A 25,122-nucleotide genomic window follows, 5' to 3' on the forward strand; every position below is an offset into this window, starting at 1 on the left:
CGTGTGCTATGGCTGCATAATAATCAATTTGTGGAAAGGGCCTAGCTTCTCTGCTTGATCAAAGATAGATGGAGTGTGTGAGCGAGAAGGAGAAGAAAAAAGACAGATTCGGCTTTTATCTCTGAATGAGGGAGATGTTGTCAAACTGATATTGATTAACGCGGAAAGGAGTAAGCTAAAGCAGGTTTGCCTTCTCACCGGCCTTGTATTTCCTTGCTGATAAATAAGGTGGGGGAGCAGCATGCAGCACAGCAACAAACTCATGTCTTTAATTCACAAGATGAACCACAGTATGAAATTTTAACCATACAGTAACAGTTTTTACTATTCAATGTACAGCTTGATGCTGCAAAATGAGTTAGTATTTAATTGTTGAGTATTAAGAGCATATTTACTGTTCTGGCAGCAAGAGTAGATTATTTGAAGTTATGCTATAAATTCTTGGAATTTAGTCTTTGTATCATCAAATAGTGACAGGCTGCTTCTGTGTATGTTTGGTAGCCTGATGTGCATAGTGCCTTTAGGCAGATCGAAGACTGACACCTTTATTCAAAATTCCTATCAACCAAACTCTAGCCAGTTGTACTAAAATAGACAGGATATATTTCCTATCTGCTGGGGAAGTTTAGTGCAGCTAATTAAGAAGAATCATAACATGATGCGTAAAGTGAATGTTGTTAATATTTCTCTTGAAAATTAATTGAATGGTTTCTGGTTTTATCATGCCTTATTTTATATGAAAGGGGAATCATCACACGTTTAGAATATTTTGACAGTTAAATTCCCAGAAGTCAGTCAATTTTGAAAGATGCAGATTTGAACAAAAATATAATAAGATGGGAAAGGGAATGGTGTAGGAGTAAGCTTGACAAGATCGAATGAGAGCAGCTCTCATGAGAAACATGGTGGTAGACAAAAATAAACGAGCAGTTCATCCATCCATCCATCATCTATACCCACTTAATCCAATTCAGGCTCACAGAGATACTGGAGTCTATCCTGGCAGTCACTGGGTAGGAGGCAGGGAGACACCCTGGACAGATCACCAGTCCATCGCAGGGTACACACACACCATTCAGACCTATGGCTAATTTAGAGACTCCAATTCACTGTACATGCATGTCTTTGGACTGTGAAACCCAAACAAACATCAGCAGAAAATGCAAACTCCACACAGATGGGCTGGAATCAAACCCAGGATCCTCTTGCTGTAATCCACATACATAGCATATATGCCTCACCAATTGTAAGATAGTAAAATTATCCAAAAAATTCAGGAGCTGATAGAATTATAATTTTTAGAATTTTTTTTTTATCGATGCACCTTATATGGCAGGCACGTGGAAGGTTGACCCTTCACGTAGCAATTAATTGTGTATCCAGTCCAAGTGTTTTGGATGGCCAGTGGCCAGTCAGCAGTGCTAAAAGGTCAGAGTGGTCCAAGCCAACATACTGTGTCACAAGCTGCCTTGTGTGACATCTTAGAGTGGGAGATGCCCTCAGTTTTCTGCTGCCTTGCTTAATCCAAATGGATTTCTCTACAGGCAAAAAAGCCAGCCCCGCAGGAATGTGTGGGTGGGTGCCAAGATGCCAATGAAAAGACAGAAACATAAAGAGACAAAAAGGGAGAGACAGAGAGTGACTGAGTTGAGAGAGAGAGAGAGAGAGAGAGAGAGAGAGAGAGAGAGAGAGAGAGAGAGAGAGAGAGAGAGAGAGAGAGAGAGAGAGAGAGAGAGAGAGAGAGAGAGAGAGAGAGAGAGAGAGAGAGAGAGAGAGAGAGAGAGAGAGAGAGAGAGAGAGAGAGGGGAGGACATAGTTTTATGGAGACGAGACAATACAGAGATGGCACGTAGGGGGCCACCAAGCCAGAAAAAAGAAATATCACTCTCACACTCCATCTGGTTTCAAGGGTTCCCTGCGGCATAACAACGTCAGTGAAATTGACAATATATGTCCAATCAGAGGTCTTGTGGCTCTTAATTACAGAGCTGTAACCTCCTCCTCTAAGCCATTTAGTTTAAAACTCTCAAGATAATATGGGATATTAAGATGCCTTTGGTGGGCAGTGAGAAGCTTGAGTTGTGTAGCAAATGACAGATGGCTACGAGAAGCAGACATTTGCTGATATGGGGACTTGCACCGTTAAACTGAAGTAGGTATTGAAAATTGCTTATCAATAGCTGTTGCATGATGAATGAAAATCTGTATTCTGAAATGGATTGATATGTAGTGTTGTCTCAATATTTTCAAAATGTTTAGAGAGGCAGATAAACACGGAAAGCAACCCCATGCAGTGGAAACTACAAATGCCAACTGGTAGCGAGCCTTTGCAAATAAAACTAAGTGTGCCTAAACCAAACTTAAAGCAGAGATAAAATTCAGGCTAGAGTATTATATAACTAATGACATTTACTGATGTTATTGAATAGTAATGCTACAAGTTGATAACTGTTGTGCTCAATTTTTGTTGGTGGTGAAATGATCTTGGACAATTAAACAATTATTTGTGACTACTGTCTTTCAATGCTAGAAACCAAACAACAAAAAGTTTATTGCATCATATCATCAAGATGGCATCCTGAATTTTTGTGCTGACAAGACTTTGTGGGTGAAACAGCATTATCAAATCACTCTCAAGTTTATTAACCATTAATTTTGGTGTTTAATATTTTATGATTAAACTACTAAAATTGATGAAATAATCAAATCAGTCTCATCAAATAATTAATCATTAATTTTGGTGTTCAATAGTTATTGAACCATTCAAGTTGAGTGAATAATCAATAGTGCACCGATTCAAGTACTTTGATTGGCAGGGGAAGGCTTCAATAAATATTGTCACAAAACAGGCAGGAAAATGACTCACTTCAATGAAAACAATTTATTAGAACAGTAAAAGAAAATCGACTAATACTAATCAACACTAATCAATCACTTAAAGGAGCCGGCTCATAGAGCTGACTCATTCACTCCCAACACATCACTATTAAAAAGTAAGTCATAAGTTCATAAGTTCATTATAAGTTATCTTGCAATCTTATCTCATGATCATGATCAGTGACAGGGAGTAGGTGCCGTGGCTGTCCTTGGAAGTCCCAGCGGACCAGGCATTGTCGGTTAGTTTGGCTGCATGATATTAACTGGAGGCATGATCAACTTGTCGTCCATCTTGACAAAAGAGATTTCTGTAAAGGGGACGTGGATTCTAGCTCTACTTGAAGGTGATTGGCTTTCGCCAGGCAAACTGTTCGTTCGAGTTGAACATTTTTTAACTCAAGCAAATGCTCATTTTGCAACTCTAGCAGTTTGTTTTTTTTTCAATTAAAAAGGGGAGATTCAAACAAAAGAAACATTAAAGGGGACAAAAAATAATCATCGACCGATGTAACACTTCCTATGCGGATCACAGTGTGTATCTAGATCATGGATGATTTCACTAACAACACTTTTCTCACATGAGATAATTAGACCAACTGCTAAACTAACTCTGCCCAAATGCAAAGCCTTATTTGATCATCACTCTTGCAGCAATCAGAGTCCTTGTTGTCCGACAAACAGCACAAGGTGCAGCTTCGGGAAAACGGTCTCTCTTCCTTGTTGTCTGGCGTCGTACATCTTCTTTTTCTGTGGAAACTGTGTCCTGCTGGGCAACTTAACCGGTTATAACAGCTGATTAGCGGATGAACAAGACTAGGTTATCTTCCATTAAAACCATGGCCGGCAGTAATATGAAGACACATGGGCCTTTGTTCCTTGTCCTCCTTGTTTTTCAGCAGAAATTGATCTTTTTGTGCTTGTGGGGTACATGGCCCACAGTGAGAGAGCAAATTTCAAAATCACCATGGTTTTATGGGCGAAATTGCATCACAGGATACAGTATTACTGTAAACAGTAATACTACAGTATGAGGTGAGGCTGGTTGGAGATCACCAGTGAGGTTGAGCGGGGAGTTATGGGTGTTAGCCTGGGAAATGTGCCTGAATCTCCCTAAAAAAGCACCTGGCTTCTATCATAGTGTAACCCTTTCACCATAGGCTCGTGATAAGAGGAACACTATGCTGCAACCAATAAAGTACTAAACCTCATTAAACCCAAATATATGGCAAGATGATAAAAGAGACATATCATGGTAAAATAATCCTGTCTAGGGTAAATTGACTCTCACTCCCTTTAATAACTGATGAAAGGCTATGGGAATAATACTGATATTGTGAATGTTATGATATAAAATATATGAATTAATCTCTTCAGTTGCACAGCATGTGATAAGAAAATAACACAACGGAGGTATCTCAGTTTCACCTATGTATTAATTGAACATAAAACGTCCACATTCAAAATGCAGAAACCCCAGTATGAAAAATACATTTAAAACAAAACAGAAAGACCGGGCAATTTAGTATTTAGTCTGTGTTAACCTGAGTGCACTTTTTGTTTGAATTAGTTCTATTAAGCAAGCTTGCATTAAGGTTTGTTGGCGCGCTTAACATTGGAGGTCATGAAGAAACACAACAGCAGTGCCTCCTGGTGTAAAGTGAAAACAGCTCCTACTGTGTCTGTAGAAATCACTCAGTCGCCAGACCTTTCTCAATCTGCAGCAGGATCCACATCCTCAACGACAGCAGACCACCCTCAGCACTGGGCAAAACATCTGCGACGACCGCTGAATCTCCTCCTGACCGCAGTCTCCACTCGTTCGTGCATGCTTGTGTCCGACGTCTCCTCAAGATGGCGGCAGTTCAGCTAGCCTAGCTGTCTGGCTTCACGGCAGAAAACACACACACACGCACACTTCGTCACAGTAAACAGTCCCAAACTCGCAAACTCGCACACATCCAAGCGAGTTAACCAACAACAGCTCAGAGTCCAACCTTAAATGAAATTACACGGTAAACAATACATAGTCCATTACAAATCTCACTTGTGTTTAACTCGCTGCTCTATCCCATTTTCTGTCGCCATTTCTTCTCCAACTCACTTCCTTCTTCTCTGATTACCCACAAGTCAATCAGAAATCAAATCTTTCGGGTCATAGTTCTCTAAAATTACATGAATTATTAAACTTTTTAAGATACTGAACAATCCTTGAAACCTCTTGAACAAAATGTTAAATGTAAATTATCTAATGCACATTAACACCAACTGAAAATGAATGATGCAATCTCCTCAATAACTGACAATATTTAAGACGAGATCAGGTTACACTAAGTTGTTACAATAAGTCTGAAATGGCAGAGCAACTCCCAAAGTGCCACAATTGACATTGCAGAAGCTGTTTCCTTGTCATCAAATCAACAACACTTCACTAGAAAACCTTTATCAGCCCCCAATGTTGTTGGTGTATATTGTTGATATTCACAAATTAAGAAATAGTTTTAAATTTCCAGAAAAATTACATTTTGATTTGGAGTGGGTTTTTGTCAAAGTAGAAAAAAATACATAACTTGACTTATTCTGTCCTCGCAATTGCGTCTGAGCAAGGCTACACAGATAGCTAACCAAAAGAATCCTCAATAAACCCATCTTCAACAGTGTGGCTTTACTGGTTTCAACATTGTAAAAAGACATATCTACTCCAAGGTTCAAACAAAGAAAAACAGACCGCATTTCACACACACTGCTTGCTGCTTCATAACGAGCCAAACGGAAGATAAACAAAACGGACTCTCAGCTGGTGAAACTAACAGTACCTAAAACAACCAATAGAGGGCAGCACTGTAACACCTAACGTCATAACAAAGCACGGGCAGTACTGTCGTCTTCAGTTCTCAAGCAGTTATAGAGAGCAGGAAGGAATCTGTTCTAATCTCTCACCTGGAAGAGAATCCAGTCAATATACAAAAGAGCATGTATTCTGTAGTGTAATGTAACACCTAGCTGGGGTCAGAACATGACTGATCACATAAGACTTTAAGACTTTTTACCATTCATCTGAATGGCATCTTCAGTTTTAGTGTCTAATGAATTAAATTACACACCGCATTTCACACACACTGCTTGCTTTTTCATAACGAGCCAAACGGAAGATAAACAAAACGGACTCTCAGCTGGTGAAACTAACAGTACTTAAAACAACCAATAAAGGACAGCACTGTAACACATAACGTCATAACAAAGCATGGGCAGTTCTGTGCAGTTATAGAGAGCAGGAAGGGATCTTGTTCTAAGTTGAGTTTTTTGTGTGCATCTCTCACCTGGAAGAGAATCCAGTTAATATACAAAAGAGCATGTATTCAGTACAGTAATGTAACACCTAGCTGGGGTCAGAACACTCCCCACCTGGTATAATACTTTTATACCACTATTTTCCCTTAGTCCTTCTGTACTTCACCAGGTAATAGCAAAAATAAGTCACTAATAGGCCTAAGGTATTTTTTTTCACAGTACCTTCCTTAATGGTTTTCACCATGACCATATGAACCCTGTTGTCGGCGCTTGGTATGGCTTGTACAATGAGTCCAACTGGCCCTTCGTTGTGTTTCACCTTATTGTCCTTCAGCAGGACCACATCTCTTTCCTTAAGATTGGGTCTCTCATCAGTCCACTTCCACCTTGGTTGCAGCATCACCAAGTACTCTTGCCTCCATCTCTTTCAGAAAGAAGCTCTAGGCTCTGAACCTGTTGCCACTGGGTTTTGCAGAGATGATCCATCTTTTGGGGTTAAAAGCATTGCAGGCGAGAGAATTTCAGGCATCTCCCATTGGTCAAGACTGGAACCAAGGGTCTGGCGTTCATGATAGCCATAACCTCGGCCATAAGAGTGGTCAAGACCTCATGTGTGAGGCGTGTTGCACTGTTCTTCAGCAGGAGTGAGTCAAGGATGCGTCGAGCAATACCAATCATTCTCTCCCACGCTCCTCCCATGCGGGATGAATGGGGTGCATTGAATGTCCATGTGCAGCCCTGATCTTGTAAGTAGCTCTTGATCTCTGAGCCTTCTGTGTTGATTTGTACTTCCTTGCAAGCTCCAATGAAGTTTGTGCCTCTGTCAGACCAAAGGTGCTTGATTGGGCCTCGAATAGACAAGCGTCTCAAGGCATTAACGAAACTTGAAGTTGACATGGACTCTATCACTTCCAGATGAACTGCTCTGGTGTTCAAACAACAAAACATGACAGTCCATCGTTTGCTTTCAGCACCGATTCCTCTTGTTCGGCATGACACGACGTTCCATGGGCGGAATACATCGACACCTACATGACTGAATGGTGGATCCATGGCAACTCGATCAACAGGTAGGTCTGCCATTTTCTGGTCGTCAAACCTCCCTCTCAACTTCCTGCGTGTGGTACATTTGTAGATTGTGCTGGAGACAAGCCTTTTGCCTCCGACAAGCCAAAGTCCAGCAATATGCAGTGCGCCTTCAGTAAATTGGCAGCCTTGGTGGGCTACTTGGCTGTGGTAGTGATGGACTAGCAGAGTGGACACGTGGTGACAGGCTGGAGGTATCATCGGATGCTTTTCCTGGTCTGAGATGTCAGCTGTGTGGACACGACCACCAACTCTCATCAACCCCTCCTCGTCAATGAAGGGGTACGCTTTCTTTAGAAGGCTTTGCCGTGAAACCTTCCCCTCCTGTGTCAGAGTCTTGAACTCTTCTGTATATGTCTCTTGCTGTACAGCTTTTAAGATAGATGTCTTACGTGTCTCTGTGGCACAAGGCTTTCTACAGCTGTGCCAGCCTTTGCATTCATCTGTGTGTGACCTTTTGGAGAATGACCTTGCTATGTGAGTAAGTGTTGTGATACCTCTCAAGAGAGACTTCCAGCTTGAGAAGCGCTGAAACCTGTGTAACCCGAGGGGCTGCTCTGTGGTCTTGCTCAAAGGGTTCCACTTCTTCTGGCTTTTTCTGGAGTGTGCGCTGCAGGGAGGTGAGTCTCTGAACTGCCTGATCCCTATTGTTTGGAAGTGGCCTGTGAGGTGAACAAAAGGGCAGGGGTGCTATCCAATGGTTTTCCTTATCCATGTACACCTCTCTGTCCATGGTTTTAAGGAAGATGCTGTCCTCTATGGATGGGGCGAGTTTGTCATCATCCACGGTTATTTGGAAGACATTTTCTCCCAGGTTGTCTGCATTCGTGCTGAAGACTCTTTAGCTCTCTGTATGACTGGGGATGGGAAGGTACTGTTGAGATGGAGCACTGGAGAGTTCTTTGATGTAAACACTGTTAGTGCATGGAGTAAGGTATGAAGCACGACATTGGGAAGCACACTGGTCTTGTACATGTTACGGGTAATGTGAAAAAACGGTTAATGTGCAAACTACCCGGGTAATGTGCAGATTACCCAACGGGGCGGTTAATGTGCACATTACCCGCCAGAACGGGTTATCTGCACATTACCCGGGTAGTCTGCACACTACCCGCTTGAGCGGTTAATGTGGATAGATGCACTTTTACACAACCACCAAAAAAAGACAAAAAATGTGCCTGATCCCCTCCCTCGCCTGGCTAATATAGCCTAGTACCTATCATATCCTCCAATATTCTCGGTTAGATTAGGATATGATCGATGAAATATGTAGGCTACTAGGCTATATTAGCCAGGCGAGGGAGGGGATCGGGCACATTTTTTGTCTTTTTTGGTGGTTGTGTAAAAGTACATCTGAAAGGTATTGCCTGTTCATTCATTTTTCTTGCCTGATTGGCAGACAGGAATTTCATTTTGACATATTTTTTCACTGCTTCTGCTCCTACATACTGGGCTTATAAAACGAATTTCGTTCTGTTTTCATATCATCTAGTCTTAGTATTTTTCCCCGCCAGTACCCCTCTTCCATAAAGTTTTATTTACAGTCTGTCCACGGAGTTATTGCCATTTCGGGTTGGTTGAATGACGCATGTCTCCAGTGAGAGTAGGCTATAGCAGCCTGATGGGAGATGGCCGAGACTGATATTTCTTTTCACCCTTGTCAAATTTGTAGGCTATTCATTCATATCAGGGATCAGATAGAGAGCGAGGAGGGCTCATTTTTCTGTTCTTTGATGCCAATAGCCTAGGTATACAAGTGGGGGAAAACGTTGATCTCAAGACAGAATGATATCGCCAACGTCTGTTCTTTCATTTACCACAACTTGTGATTCCTCAGATGGCCTCACTTCATGAGTCATTAGGCTAAAGGCCTATTGCTGATTTAAATATCAAAATATCGTAAAAAGATGAGTTGCAGGTTCGTTCCATCCACATTAACCATCCAAACGGGTAGTGTGCAGACTACCCGGTTAATGTGAATTCGTTCCATCCACATTAACTGTCCAAGCGGGTAGTGTGCAGACTACCCGGTTAATGTGGATAATGTGGTTCGTTCTATCCACATTAACCGCCCAAGCGGGTAGTATGCAGACTACCCGGGTAATGTGCAGATAACCTGTTCTGGCGGGTAATGTGCACATTACCCGCCCCGTTGGGTAATCTGCACATTACCTGGGTAGTTTGCACATTAACCGTTTTTTCACATTACCCGTAACATACACATTAACATCAGATGGTTGGTGGACTCCATCGAGGCAAATCTCTCCTACAATAACCCAACCAAAGTCTAGGCGCTGTGCGTATGGTGTGTTGTTAGGCCCATTGTACTGTTGACATACCTTATGCACACTTAGAACATCCCTTCCAAACAAGAGAAGGATCGGAGCACTGGGATCTGGAGGCAGAATCTTGTCTGCAACTTGAGTGAGATGAGGAAAGTACTGTGTCATCTCTGGTGTGGGGATTTCAGTTCGGTCATCTGGCATTGAATTAATTAACTAAGAGAGCTAAGCTACCTGTGTTGTACCATCAAAGGATTCCACTGTGAAGTTGCTTGCCTTCCTCCCAGCCATCTTAACTATGCCTAAGCATGTCCTCAGAGTGTAGGGAGATGGGTTGCCACTAATGCCAAATAGGTCAAAGAACTGTGACTTGGCCAGAGACCGGTTGCACTGGTCATCTAACCCTGCATAAACTTTCTCTGCCTTATCGGGACAGCCAGAGGGGTAAACCCTCACTTGGCAGATTTTGGAGCATGATCTGGGCCTAGGAGCATCACCACATATCTCTGTGCTCTTGGTTGTGACTTCAGGGGATTCACTTTCTGACTCCCCACCATGATATTGCTCAGTTTCAAACACTTCAGTTGACCAAGGGGCGGGTCCTGGGTGCAAAGCAGAGACATGTTTGACACTCACATTCCCTGCATTTGACAGCAGCCTTACAGTCCTTTGCAATGTGTCTGGTGGATGTGCAGTATCAGAAGCAGATAGACACTTCTCTCAGGGGCTTTCCTTTCATCTATGTGTTTGCTTCTGAATCCACGACACTTTGACAAGGGGTGTGGCTTGTGGTGGAGAGGACATTGTTTGTCTGATTGTTCGGTTTCAGGCTGTGAAGCTGGAGTTGTGGCTGACACCTAAGTTTTCCTTACCGACACAGTTTCCCTGTTACTGAACTTGCCAGCTTTCTCTGTTTTTGCATAACTCGAGCTGCAGAATGAGGAGAATGCAAAGCTTGGATCATTTCTGGTCTTTGCTTGGTTGCAGAAGAACCTCGTAAAGAAGCTGAAGGATGGAAAAGAGACGCAATGGTCTTCTTTGTGCTTAGAGCCTTGGGTGATCCATCTCTCCTGTAGACTATGTGGGAGCTTTTCGACAATGGGATTAACTCCCCGTGCTGTGTCGAGGTATGTGAGTCCAGGTAGGAGCCCACCAGACTCCACTTCCATGACTAAGTCTCCTAACTCTCTTAGTTTACGAGCATCTTTGTTGGAGATGGCAGGGAAGTCCTCAAAACGTTTTAAAAGAGCATCCTCAATCACCTCGGGGCATCCATAGCAGTCTTCTAGACGCTGCCATATCATGTTGGCACCTGCTGATGGGTTGTGAACATGAACAGACCTAATCCGTTTTGCTTGTAGAGATAATTCTGGGCCGAGCCAATTAGTAAGTAGGTCGAGTTCCTCACTAACAGTCAGGTGGAGAGCTCTTGTGATGTTTTGAAACGATGTTTTCCAAGCCCAGACATCATCATCTCTTTTCAGACCAGGTATCTTACCAAGTCGAGTGTTTGTGGTGGCGTAGAGACATAGTTTCTTTCAAAGGATGCTTGAGACAAAGGAGCAGAGTGAGACACAGGAGGAGAGAAGAAATACATTTGCCTTGCATTAATCAACTGGTATGGTCTCTCACTTTTTACATGCATATCTGCCCAGATATTTTTTGATTTGTAATGAGGTTGACTTTGGCTTTGGTGATTGTGGCCTGGGTCTTTGGAGGGTGACTGCTCTGTCTGTATATCTGAATATGGCTGCAGAGAATATTGTGTCATAGAGTGAGTCTGTACATACTCACTAGTGCGTCGAGCTCTTTCATCGTGAGTAACTGGTGCCTGTGTCAACTCAAGTCGTCCTCCTTCCTGCTCAGCAGCCGCAGCTTCGTAGACTGATGCCTCTGTGGATGCTGCTACTGCCTCCTCCTGTAGTTGTAACACATACAGACTAGCTTCCACCTCTGCCTTGCGTCGAGCGGTTTCGGCTGATGTCTCCTGTTGTTGTTCCTCAAGGTGAACCTTCTCTCTCATCATAACGGCAGCCCTCTCTGCATAAGAGACTTTTACCCTAGCTGCCTCTGCTTTAGCTCTCGCTCTGGTTGCTGCAGCGCTGACTGAGGACTTGTGACTGGAGGCTTGTGACATAGCCTCGTGAAGTTGTTGCATTTGTTCTTCATAATGCTGATTTTCTGACATCTTTACTGTTGGACATCTGATTGGCTAAAGATGCAGCGTGCTGGTCACAGTACTGTTTTCACTGTCTTCACCCGTTGTGTAGATGTCTTTTTACTATTCTGTCCTTGCAATTGCGTTTGAGCAAGGCTAGACAGATAGCTAACAAAAAGAATCCTCAATAAACCCGTCTTCAACAGAGTGTGGCTTTACTGGTTTCAACATTGTAAAAAGACATATCTACTCCAAGGTTCAAACGAAGAAAAACAGACCGCATTTCACACACACTGCTTGCTGCTTCATAACGAGCCAAACGGAAGATAAACAAAACGGACTCTCAGCTGGTGAAACTAACAGTACCTAAAACAACCAATAGAGGGCAGCACTGTAACACCTAACGTCATAACAAAGCATGGGCAGTTCTGTCGTCTTCAGTTCTCATGCAGTTATAGAGAGCAGGAAGGAATCTGTTCTAATCCCTCACCTGGAAGAGAATCCAGTCAATATACAAAAGAGCATGTATTCTGTACTGTAATGTAACACCTAGCTGGGGTCAGAACATGACTGATCACATAAGACTTTAAGACTTTTTACCATTCATCTGAATGGCATCTTCAGTTTTAGTGTCTAATGAATTAAATTAAGTTTCCTTTATTAACCCCCTTGGGGAAAGTCAGTTACTGCAAATTAAATCATTCTAGCTGTGATCTGTGCAGCTAGGAGCAGGCGGCTGCCACCTACATGCTGTGCCTGGGGACCAACTCCAGTTCTTTTCCCATTGCCTTGATCAGGGGCACAGACAGAAGTATAAACCCTAACGTGCATGTTTCTTTTGATGGTGGTGGGGGAAACCGGAGCACTCGGAGAAAAACCCACCAAAGACACAAGGAGAATATGCAAACTCCATACAGAGGACGACTTGGGATGACCCCCAAGGTTGGACAACCCTGGGGTTTGAACCCGGGCCCTTCTTGCTGTGAGGCAACAGCACTAACCACTAGGCCACTGTGTCGCCCAATGTTGAAATCCCAGTTTTTATAGCTGCGAAGATGCCACTCTTCCTGATTGATGAGGATGTAATTTAGGAAATCCGGTCAGATATCCTCAAACTCTTTGTGCCTTTTTAACATGATGGCACTCCTCCAGGTTGTGAAGAGGTAAGAGTAGGGAACCGCTGAGGCAGTGACACAAGTGCACCCAAAATTCTGAGCAGCTGTCCTCATCCATTAAGAGCAGTGGGATCTTCACAGCTATAAGTGATGGGATTTTCACACCTGATACCAGAACTGAAGAAACCATTTGGATGAATGATGAAACATCTACAAGTCCTTTGACCACAGAAAGTCTTTTCCCCTGTGACTTATCCTTCTTGTCACAATTGAAAATGTATTCATCGGAGAGATATTTGAGTCGCAACTCTTAGCTAAACTGTCAACAGGAGTTGGTTTCAAATCACAGGCTGGAAATTTCTGTTAGGGGAATTATCATTGAAAGGGAAAAACCAACTGGGTTTTTTGGAAGTGTTTTGTTTTAATACTTTAAGTCTCAATTTTGTTCTGTTTGTTCAGCTGTCCCTAAAGTACCTACGTAAATCCATAATGCTATGGCTACTTATATGGTGGGGGTCATGGGGCATTGGGGAAGGAATATACATGCATGTTCAAGACAAAAATCAAGAGTTTACATTAATGTCCAGTAGGAAAAACCATCCTATTAAAAGGAAGAAAATATCAGGCCAGCTGAAGAAAATGAGGTGCTCAGTTGCACTTCTGAATGACACAGTACAAAAAAAAAAAAAAGAAAATAGAAAAAAGAAAGAAATAGAGAGTGGGTGTTTGCTGCTTACTGCCCAAATAGCAGGTAAAGGGGCATGACAGTTATGGTAAATAAATCAGGTTCACAACTGATAAAGAAGTTAAAAAACAATGCAACAGACTTGTAGTAGGTATAGGGTCGATAGGGGAGGGTAGAAATTGCTATAATGAATATATACGTATGCTCCAAGTGAAGAGTGGAGCATACGTGAACACTGTTTTGAGATAGCAACCATACAAGTCAAAGAGGCAAAAGGTTTGATAGTACTGGGAGGAGATTTTAATTGTGTCATTTAATAAAAAGTAGATAGGCCAACTGGTGAGTATGGACTCATTAGTAACACAAATCTAAGGCGATGAAAGGAGCGATAGAAGAGCTTGGATTGTTCATCTCTGGTTAGAAGGGAATCCAAAAGTTAGGGATTTTAGTTCCTTATCAAAGGTTCATGGATCTTATTCCAGAATTGATTTGTTTTGTGAACCAAATTATGATCTATACAAAGTAAAATATTATGCCTTAAACACAATTGTGCTGTCAGACAATGGTTCTGTTAAGCTCAGGCTAAATCTTGAATTTGAAAAGTACTTCAAAGTTTGAAGACAAAATATTTCATTATTAACAAATCCCTCTACACAACAGCAAATAAGATGACATGCAAAAATGCTTTGCTCTTAATGACAATAGCGAAGGTTCGTCTTCACACCCTTTACTCAGTACTTGGTTGAGGCACCCTTGGCAGCGATTACAGCCTCAAGTCTTCTTGGGTATGAAGCTACAAGCTTGGCACACCTATATTTGGGGTATTTCTCCCATTCTTCTCTGCAGATCCTCTCGAGCTCTGTAAGGTTAGATGGGGAGCGTCGCTGCACAGCTATTTTCAGGTCTTTCCAGAGATGTTCAATGGGGTTCAAGTCTGGGCTCTGGCTGGGCCACTCAAGGACATTCACAGACTTGTCCCGAAGCCACTCCTTCGTTGTCTTGGCTGTGTGCTTAGGGTCGTTGTCACGTTGAAAGGTAAACCTTCGCCCCAGTCTGAAGTCCTGAGCGCTCTGGAGCAGGTTTTCATCAAGAATCTCTCTGTACTTTGCTCCATTCATCTTTCTCTCGATCCTGACTAGTCTCCCAGTTCCTGCCGCTGAAAAACGTCCCCACAGCATGATGCTGCCACCACCATGCTTCACTGTAGGGATGGTATTAGCAAGGTGATGAGAGGTGCCTGGTTTCCTCCAGACATGACGTTTGGCATTCAGGCCAAAGAGTTCAATCTTGGTTTCATCAGACCAGAGAATCTTGTTTCTCATGGTCTGAGAGTCCTTTAGGTGCTTTCTGGAAAACTCCAAGCGGGCTGTCATGTGCCTTTTACTGACCAGAGGCTTCCGTCTGGCCACTCTACCATAAAGGTGTGATTGGTGGAGTGCTGCAGAGATGGTTGTCCTTCTGGAAGGTTCTCCCATCTCCACAGAGGAACACTGGAGCTCTGTCAGAGTGACCATTGGGTTCCTGGTCACTTCCCTTACCAAGGCCCTTCTCCCCCAATTGCTCAGTTTGGCTGGGCGGCCAGCTCTAGGAAGAGTCCTGGTGGATCCAAACTTCTTCCATTTACGAATGATGGAGACCACTGTGCTCTTCAGGACCTTCAAAGCTGTAGAAATGTTTTTGTACCCTTCCCCAGATCTGTGCCTCGATACAATTCTGTCTCGGAGGTCCACAGACAGTTCCTTTGACTTCATGGCTTGGTTTCTGCTCTGACATGCACTGTCAACAGTGGGACCTTAGATAGACAGGTGTGTGCCTTTCCAAATCATGTCCAATCAATTGAATTTACTACAAGTGGACTCCAATCAAGATGTAGAAACATCTCAAGGATGATCAGTGGAAACAGGATGAACCTGAGCTCAATTTTGAGTGTCATAGCAAAGGGTGTGAATACTTATGTACATGCAATATTTCAGTTTTTTATTTTTAATAAATTTGCAAAAATTTCTACAAAATCTTTTTCGCTTTGTCATTATGGGGTATTGTATGTAGATTGATGAGAAAAAAAAGGAATTTAATCCATTTTGGAATAAGGCTGTAACATAACAAAATGCGGGGAAAGTGAAGGGGTGTGAATACTTTCCAGATGCACTGTAGTCCAACCTGATCATATGATGTATTGTGCTCTAATTTACTTCACAGTCACATAATAACATTCAGTAGTACACCTCTAATTGGATATGTGCTGGTTCCTATTCCCTCCTCCCCCATCCTTTCCCTTTCTTGTTTCTTGTTAAGAGCCATGTTTACCTGTTTGTTTAGAATGTAGAGTAAGTATTTAACAAATATTTTTTTTATTGCTAGGCTGGCTATCAAATATTATATGCCTTATAGGCTATAATGTGAAAAAAGATTTGATGAGTAGTCTAGAACATTCCCAAATTTCCATGTTTATTTTACCCATTTACTGCCGAAGTTTATGACCATTTTTTAAACACTTTATGGAAATTTAGCATAAACTTATCTAAGCATTGTGCACTGAGCATTGAAACCACAACGTTAACAAAAACATTTTTTCATTCGTTCATTTAGCTAGTTCACAGCACATAGCATGTAAGCATGAGAAAGCACCAGCTCCCTGCTCATTCGTCTTTGGTGTTTCTAACTCTTCACCACTGTCTTCATCATCACCTGCAAACTACTTAAATTAATCTGTTATCTTAGCACACTTCACAGCGTTAGCCACCAAAGCCTTCATCTTTTTTTGCACACTTTCTCTGCACCACTGGCCACAAGTTTTCTGTTTCTATCCATGTTTTGGTAATGAGTGCAACATACTAACTGCCCGAGTGCTAGATATTTTCAGTTGTGATGACAACTAATACCTGCTATTACGGATTGCACCAACCGACTCGCTGCAGCTAAAATGACCTATTTGGATATACATATAATGATGGGGTTGGGGAAAAAAAGATCAGCCCTCACAAGACTGGCCTGGGAAAATTCCTGAACTTCCTGATGGCCAGTCTGCACCTGTCACTGAGGCCTTTCAGCAATTTTACAAGGACCTTTATGAATCATAAAACCAGGCATAAAGCCAGGATAAAATAGATTTCAATCTTAAAAAACACAAATCACCTGGTAGAGATGGTGCACAGGCAAATTTTGACAAAATATTTACAAAGAACTCAAACTGGTGCTTTGTAAAATAACCAACCAGTCCCATTAGCATATAGATGTTAATACAAAGAATGAGGACACACTTGTAGGTATTCAGTTTCTGACCTGCTGAGTGGGCTTTTTCATGCCAGCCATGTCAACCATTCAATTAGCTTACAGTTCAAGAGTGAGCATACACATACATATTCATGTTGGCACTTCCATTGGTTGTTTTAGTTTAGTAGCCAACTAAGCCATTTGGAATTGGGTTTATGGAGATTTTTACAACGACATTTCCCAGATGTTCTCTCTTTGAATGCAAGGACAAGATGTGAAGTTAGCTGAATTTTTCTGTCTTGGTTTGTTGTATTTGGTTTACATGTGTAGCCCCCTTAATATCAGGACAAGGATTTAACATCAGAGCCTGTATATTATTGAATGTTCTAGCTAGCATCGGCTAGTGAATATTTTGAATTTGTCAGCTGACAACAAGGGAAAGATCTTGTGACAACTTGGAAAGACAGCTGGCAGAGGAGTATAGACCCAAATGGGGCTGTCATTTGTTAGCAACTCATGACTACAGTGCCAATGGTTAATGTAACCAGGTGGATGCACCCAAACAAGCTACGGAATTACATGTAGAGCTACCCTGAGTGTCTGTGAGGGTAGATGTGGAAGATAATAACTTTTATTTACACAACACTTTTCTAAAACAATGTTACAAAATGCTTTACAAAAGAAATAAAATCAGACAAGGAAAAAATAGGAATGACCAAATAAGAGTAAAAATAAACACATTATAAATAACTAAAAACCAATATTAAACATTTATAAAAGCTTTCACAAAGAGAGAGGTTTTAAGAAGATATTTAAAAGAAGCTAGAGACTTAGTTTGTTTGAGTTCAATAGGAAGAGAGTTGCATCGTGTGGGGGCTCTAACAGCACAAGTCTAATCGCCCTTTCTGACAAACTGTGACCTGGGAATAACCAACAGGGCTCCATCTGCAGATCTTAATGGTCACGAGGACGTATACCAGGTCAATAACACAGAAATGTAAGTAGGAGCAAGACTGTTTAAAGCCTTAAAAGGTAGAAGTAACATTTTAAAGTCAATTCGATAATCTAGGGAGCCAGTGTAGGGAGGCAAGCACAGGAGTGATATGGTCATGCCTCTTTGTCTTGGTAATGAGTCAAATATTTACTCAAGGTAATCTATAAAATTAGGCCATTTTTATCAATTGCTGATCTACAAAAAGTTGTACATGCTTTTACCTATTCTTGGCTTGATTATTGCAATGCACTTTACTCAGGTATCAGCAAGGGCTCACTCCACCATCTGGAGTTGGTACAAAATGCCTGTAGATCAGCAATTGATAAAAATGACCTAATTGTATAGATTACATTGAGTAATTTTTTTTTTATAGATTACCTTGAGAAAACATGACAGGACAACATGTTTGATTTGATTATCAAAACTGAGGTTAGCATCACATATTACCCCAAGATTCCTAGCAGCCTGCTTTAGACTAATTGACAGACCATCAAGATTAGTACCAAAAGGGCTTATGAAATTTGGGGGACCAAAGAGAATGACTTCAGACTTATCAGCGTTAAATTTAAATATTTTGGGACATCCAGGATTTAATGTCAGAGACGCAAGTTGAGATTTGCTAGGCCTCTGGGATCTGTGGGTTTAAGTGGCATGTATAAATGAGTGTCATCAGCAGAGAAATGGCAAAACACATCCTGATTGTGAATAACCTGGCCAAGAGGCAGCATGTATATAGGAAACAGAAGGGGGTCGTGACCTGAGCCTTGAGGTACACAACTCAACTGAGCCATTGAGGAAGGAGAGCTAACCAGAACAACAGAAAAAATTCTGTTGGAGAGGTATGAGTGTAATTAACCAGGAGCCAAGCCCTTGATGCCTACCCACGTCTCCAAGCGATGTAAGGGAATACTGTGATTGACTGTGTCAAAGGCAGCAATTAAGTCTAAAATAACTAATATCGAGAAGTCACCTCTGTCTGCAGTCAGTAGTAAGTCATTAGTAACCTTAACTAGAGATGTCTTGGTACTATGAAGTGTTCAAAAACTAAACTTGAAGCCGTTAAAAACAACTATTAGTGTTCATAAAAGATATCAACTGACAGGAAATTTCTCCAGAACGTTAGATAAAAAAAAAAGACAATTTGGAGATTGGCTTGTATTTTCTTAAGGACAGGAGAGCCAAATTAGGTTTCTTTTAGGTTTTTAGGTTTGTTTTTGAACAATTGTATGCTTAAAACTGTCTGGAAAAGAAACAGAGGCCAGACAATTGTTAAGAATTTGCAGAATAACAGTGCTACAAATGAAAAATACCTCTTAGAGCAGCTTAGTGAGGATGATGTCTAAGATCCATCTCTCCACTGGCGTAACATATTTATTATGGGCCCTGTTGCAAGCAACCCTCGTAGACCCCCCCCCCATCTCTCTCTCACTCGCTCACACACACACACCACCACCACCTTAGGTGGGTTTAGTAAGTCATTTTAGTAATTTATTTGTGTAGCACCTTTCACAGATATACAATCACAAAGTGCTTCACAGCATAAAGTATAACAAATAAAATAGAAATATCAAAGTAACAGACAAAGTTTACACAGATTAGTCATTGTAAAGGTCAGTACGTCAAAGATTGGCTACACTTCAGAACCACGGAGAGCGGACGCACCACGGACAGAGTTCGGAAACCTAAACAGACGGTCTCTAAATCAAATCAGTCGACAATGCAATGAAACAAGTCAACAAAGCAACTAGGCTGTAATATAGCTAATAGCCATGTCATTCGACAGTAACAGGGGAGCACACATCAGACTCAAAACCTGGTAGATTGCATGGTTTGGCCCGCACGCAGCACACATTGCAGCTTTCCTTTTTTTCCTTGCTCTCCTTCCTCTTTTTACATCCACTTTTATGTGTGTAACTCATGCTTGCTTGCTTGATTTTATTTTTCTAACGTTACTTAGGTAGGCTAGATAGGTAAATTAGATTGCGCGCGCTAAACAAGCTATCATCACATGCTCAAAACAGACACGTAACATTGGACTAGGACAATGCATGCAGAAATATTGACGGGCCCCCCCTAGCGATGGGCCCTGATGCCACTGCACCGGCTGCACCACCTATATTTACGCCAGTGCATCTCTCCTAAACATGTCCATGCCTCCAAAGGTATGTCATCAGGACCAACTGCCTTTCCACTCTTCATTCTCTTCATAGTTGCCCTCACTTCCTCCTTGCTAATCCACCGAACTTCCTGATTCACTATCCCTACATCATCCAACCTTCTCTCTCTCATTTTCTTCATTCATCAGCCCCTAAAAGTACTCCTTCCACCTTCTCAGCACACTCTCCTCGCTTATCAGCACATTTCCATCTCTATCCTTGATCACCCTAACTTGCTGCACATCCTTTGCAGCTCGGTCCCTCTGTCTAGCCAGTCGGTACAAGTGCTTTTCTCCCTCCTTAGTGTCTAACCTGTCATACAACTCACCGTACGCCTTTTCCTTTGCCTTTGCCACCTCTTTCTTTGCTTTACGCTGCGCCTCCTTGTACTCCTGTCTACTTTCTTCATCTCTGACTATCCCACTTCTTCTTTGCCAACCTCTTCCTCTGTATAATTTGCTGTACTTCCTTCCACCACCAAGTCTCCTTGTTTTCCTTCCTCTGTCCTGATGACACACCAAGTACCTTCCTAGCTGTCTCCCTCACTATTTCTGCAGTGGTTGCCCAGCCATCTGGCAACTCTTCACTACCACCCAGTGCCTGTCTTAACTCCTGCCTGAACTCCACACAACAGTCTTCCTTCTTCAACTTCCACCATTTGATCTTCGGCTGTGCCTTCACTCGCTTCCTCTTCTTGGTCTCCAAAGTCATCCTACAGACCACCATCCGATGCTGCCTAGCTACGTTCTCCCCTTTCACCACCTTGCAGTCTCCAATCCCTTTTGATTGAGCCTTCTACATAAGATATAGTCCACCTGTGTGCACTTTCCTCCACTCTTGTACGTCACCCTGTGTTCCTCCCTCTTCTTGAAATATGTATTCACCACAGCCATTTCCATCATTTTCGCAAAATCGACCACCATCTGTCCGTCCACATTTCTCTCCTTGACTCCATACCTACCCATCACCTCCTCATCACCTCTGTTCCCTTTACCAACATGTCCACTGAACTCCGCTCCAATCACAACTCTCTCCCCCTTGGGTACCCTCTCCACCACGTCATCCAACTCACTCCAGAATTCTTCTTTCTCATCCATCTCACACCCAACTCGCAGGGCATATGCGCTGATAACATTCAGCAATACACCTTTGATTTCCAGCTTCATACTCATCACTCTGTCTGACACTCTCTTCACCTCCAGCATACTCTTGATACACTCCTCCTTCAGAATGACCTCTACCCCATTTCTCCTCCCATCCGCACCATGGTAGAAGAGTTTGAACCCACCTCCGATGCTGGTTAACAGTACCAGTGGCGGTCGTTGGTAACCCGAGCCTCGACCGATCCAGTATGGAAATCTAATTATGATCTGCATATTTGATTTGGCAAAGATTTTACACCGGATGCCCTTCCTGATGCAACCCTCCCCATTTGTCCGGGCGTGGGACCGGCACTAAGAATGCACTGGCTTGTGCATCCTCAGTGGCTGGCTTCTAACACTAAAATTGTAATGGGTTGTAACTGGATAAAGGAGGCAGGATTCATATGGGGAATGGAAAGAGTGCAGGGGCCGGGCTGGATTTGAGACCTGATATTCTCCACCTTATTTAAAGAAAAAAAATAAGTGAGACATTTTTCAGACAACTCAACATCAGATCCAAAAAAATAAGTGGAGGAACCATTAATAACATAATCAATTACCCTAAAGAGAACTTGGATTGTGGTTATTTCTAGATAATTCAGAGTAGTAAGCTGATCTCACATCCTTAATTGCTTTCTGGTAAATTAACATTTGGTTTTTAAGGGTGTTATGGGTTATTTAAGAATTGTTGACCTTCAATTGTCATTTGGATTTTCTACAGAGTCTTTTAAGGGCTCGAGTGTGATCATTTAGCCAGGGGAGTTTATTTGATTTTTGTTTCCTAGTTTTAAATGGTGCAATTTGGTGTGTCACGTCACATGTCACATAATTGCATTATGGTGCTGCCTGGAGCTTCTGAGGTTAAGGAGTGGGATGGTGTCAAAAGTGATTTGATAAGAATACTGACTGAGCAAACTGAAGAGATTAGGGGAGATCTTTATAACTATGGTGTGGACATATTTGGAGATCTACAGGGGAAGAATAAAATAATGCAGGATTCAATGAAGTCGAGAAGGCAGGTAGAGGTAAGAGAGGCTTATTTGTCCCATGTTACCTCCGCCTTGGTCGGGCGTCCCTGCAGACACAATTGGCCATGTCTGTAGGTGGGAAGCCAGATGTGGGTATGTGTCCTGGTCGCTCCACTAGTACTTCCTCTGGTCAGTCGGGGTGCCTATTTGGGAGGAGAGGGGGGATTGGGGGGATAGCGTGATCCTCCCATGTGCTACGTCCCCCTGGCGAAAGTCCTCACCGTCAGATAAAAAGAAGCAGCTGGCAACTCCACATGTATCGGAGGAGGCATGTGATAGTCTGCAGCCCTCCCCGGATCGGCAAAGGGGGTGGAACAGAGACCAGGACAGCTCGGAGAGTGGGGGTAATTGGCCAAAGTGCAGTTGGGGGGAAAAAATTGAGGCTTATTCATGAGAGGAGGCCGCTAAGGGAATAGTAGAGGTGAATGTATGACGATGAAAGAGGTCATTGGGGTGTTGCAGTTTGAGCTCAAAAGTATATTGTCTATGTGGGCAGAGCTTCTTAGACGATGGAAGAAGGGGTGAGCAAGGGCAGCATTTTTATGGATCTGTTTATGTTTGCTAAGACATTTTTTAGCAAGAGTGGTAGTTTGAATATGGAAAGATGGGAGTTAGAATATTTACATAGGGGGCATACAGATAGTGAGAGGACTAGGGAACTTGTAATGCCCGCAGATGCCCCCCCCCAATTGCAGTAGAATGTCAATTTAATGTCAGTCTGCCCAGGTGGGGTGAGGTGCAAGATATTGTGAGGCATGAAAGGGCCTCTTGTACACCTGGACCTAAAGAGGTTTCTTTTAAGATTTATGAGTGCACCTGGTGTATTGAAGTATTTATGGAAGTTAAAGGTAGTTGTATGAAAAAAGGGAGTTATTCTAAGGGCTTGGCCTGGAGAAAAATATATTTTCATACCAAAGGAAAAGGACACAGTAGGGATTGGACAATTTAGGCCTATTTGTCTCTTCAGTATGGAAGGGAATGTTTTCTACAGCATAGTGGCAAGGTGGTTGGCAGCATATTTAAAACTGAATAAATTAGTAGTTCTGTACAGAAAGCAGGAATTCCAGGGTTCTCGGTTGCGTAGAGCACAGAAGTATGATTTGGCACCAAATTCAGGAAGCCAGGAGAGAGAGGAGAGCTCTCTGTTTAGTGTTTTTGGAAATGCCTTTGGTTCTGTTCCACATAATATTTTGTGGAATGCGTTTTTTTCTTTTAAGTCAAGTCAAGTCAATTTTATTTGTACAGCCCAATATCACAAATTACAAATTTGCCTCAAGGGGCTTTACAGCAACATAACATCCCATCCTTAGACCTTCGCATCGGATAAGGAACAACTCCCCCCAAACAGCAAAAACAACAACAAAAAAACCCTTTAACAGGGAGAAAAATAGGAAGAAACCTCAGGGAGAGCAACAGAGGAGGGCTCTCTCTCCCAAGACAGCAACAGAGGAGGGATCTCTCTCCCAAGGCGGACAATGTGCAATTAATGTTGTGTTTACACAATTTACAGAATACAACATTATAAGAGGAAAACATAATTACAATGGAACTATGTGGAGGATGAAAAGAAACGTGACGAGATCACTTCTCCTTTTGACCACACAGACGTGGAGTCATTTATTCCACCCAACAAACTTCAAGTCAACAGATTTTTATACTCTGAAACAAGCCCTCAACGCTACCCACAATCCCCCCTGCTAACCCCTGAACCACTGTCTTAAAGGGACTGTCTTTTCCACATGGTAAATATCTAATCTCAAAGTAGGTCAATACAATTATACATTTTTTTGAAGAATACGATGAGGAGGATGCCAAGCACTGTCCAGACGCCACCAGAACAGCCCAGGACCCGAGCCATGTGACCAACATCACCATCCATCCATTATCCGAACCGCTTATCCTGCTCTCAGGGTCGCGGGGATGCTAGAGCCTATCCCAGGAGTCATTGGGCGGCAGGCGGGAAGACACCCTGGGCAGGCCGCCAGGCCATCACACAGGGTCGACATACATACAACACCCACACACATTCATACCTAGGGCTAGGGACAATTTAGTATGGCCGATTCACCTGACCTACATGTCTTTGGACTGTGGGGGGAAACCGGAGCCCCCAGAGGAAACCCATGCAGACACGGGGAGAACATGCAAACTCCACACAGAGGGCGACCCAGGACGATCCCCCAAGGTTGGACCACTACCCCGGGGCTCAAACCCAGGACTTTATGGCTGTGAGGCGACCGCACTAACCACTGCGCAACCGTGCTGCCACCAGCCTCACCTTGTTAAAAAAAAGGTCCCTGAGAGTATTAAAAGACCAGGCAGAGCATATTTTGATGATATTCAGTTTTGTTTTTGTTCTGGTTTAGCTATTTTCTGTGCTTAGTTCACTGATCACTAGATTCTCTAGTTTTCTTTCTCATATTATTCTTGTGTTTAGCTTCTCATTCCTAGTTTGTTACTAGCTTTGAGCTTAGCCTAGTTTAGCAGTTACATTCGCAGTCAAAGCAGCCTTGTTAAAATTATGGTTTGTGGTGACTGCTCCGTAGGTTGTCTCTATTAGAGAGGCGTGTCCGTGAGTTAGAGCAGCTTCTTTTGGCTGAGATGACATTAGCTGTGACGGACACTCCAAATAGCCTTAGCCGCGGTCCTTACAGCAGACCTGCTATTGTTTGCAATAGCTCAGCCTCGTCGGCAGATGTGACGGAGATTGTCTCTGTTTACCGGCGTGGGAAGGCTCGCAAGAGTAAGCCACCGGTCATGTGGCCTGGTCTGCAGTCACCTCTCCCAACTGCAAACCGGTTTGCACCACTCACCAGCCCTGTTGGTAGTCCTACCGGACAGCATGTTTCTCCCGCTCCTGGCAACACAGTAAAGCAATGCACGCTAATGATAGTAGACTCTATTACCCGCAATATTAAATTAGCTTCGTCAGCCTTGGTTCACTGTTGACCCAGGGCCAGAGTCGCCAACATAGAGAATAATCTTAGGGTGCTGGCATCAAGGAGGGAGAGTCAGGGAACCCAGGCACACATCACCACTATTTTCAGCAACATTAACCCCATTTCCACTACAGGCTTAACCTAGTGCATGAACTCGGC

The 25,122-nt window shown here is 42.8% G+C and overlaps 1 protein-coding gene across 1 annotated transcript in view; it reads left to right on the plus strand.

Annotated features, from left to right (window-relative positions):
• LOC130107019 (metabotropic glutamate receptor 4-like) overlaps positions 1-25,122 on the plus strand; it is a 362,767-nt gene that overhangs the window by 266,803 nt on the left and 70,842 nt on the right. The window lies entirely within an intron of this gene.

This window comes from Lampris incognitus, chromosome 2 (assembly GCF_029633865.1).
Source record: "Lampris incognitus isolate fLamInc1 chromosome 2, fLamInc1.hap2, whole genome shotgun sequence".
NCBI classification, from domain to species: Eukaryota; Metazoa; Chordata; class Actinopteri; order Lampriformes; family Lampridae; genus Lampris; species Lampris incognitus.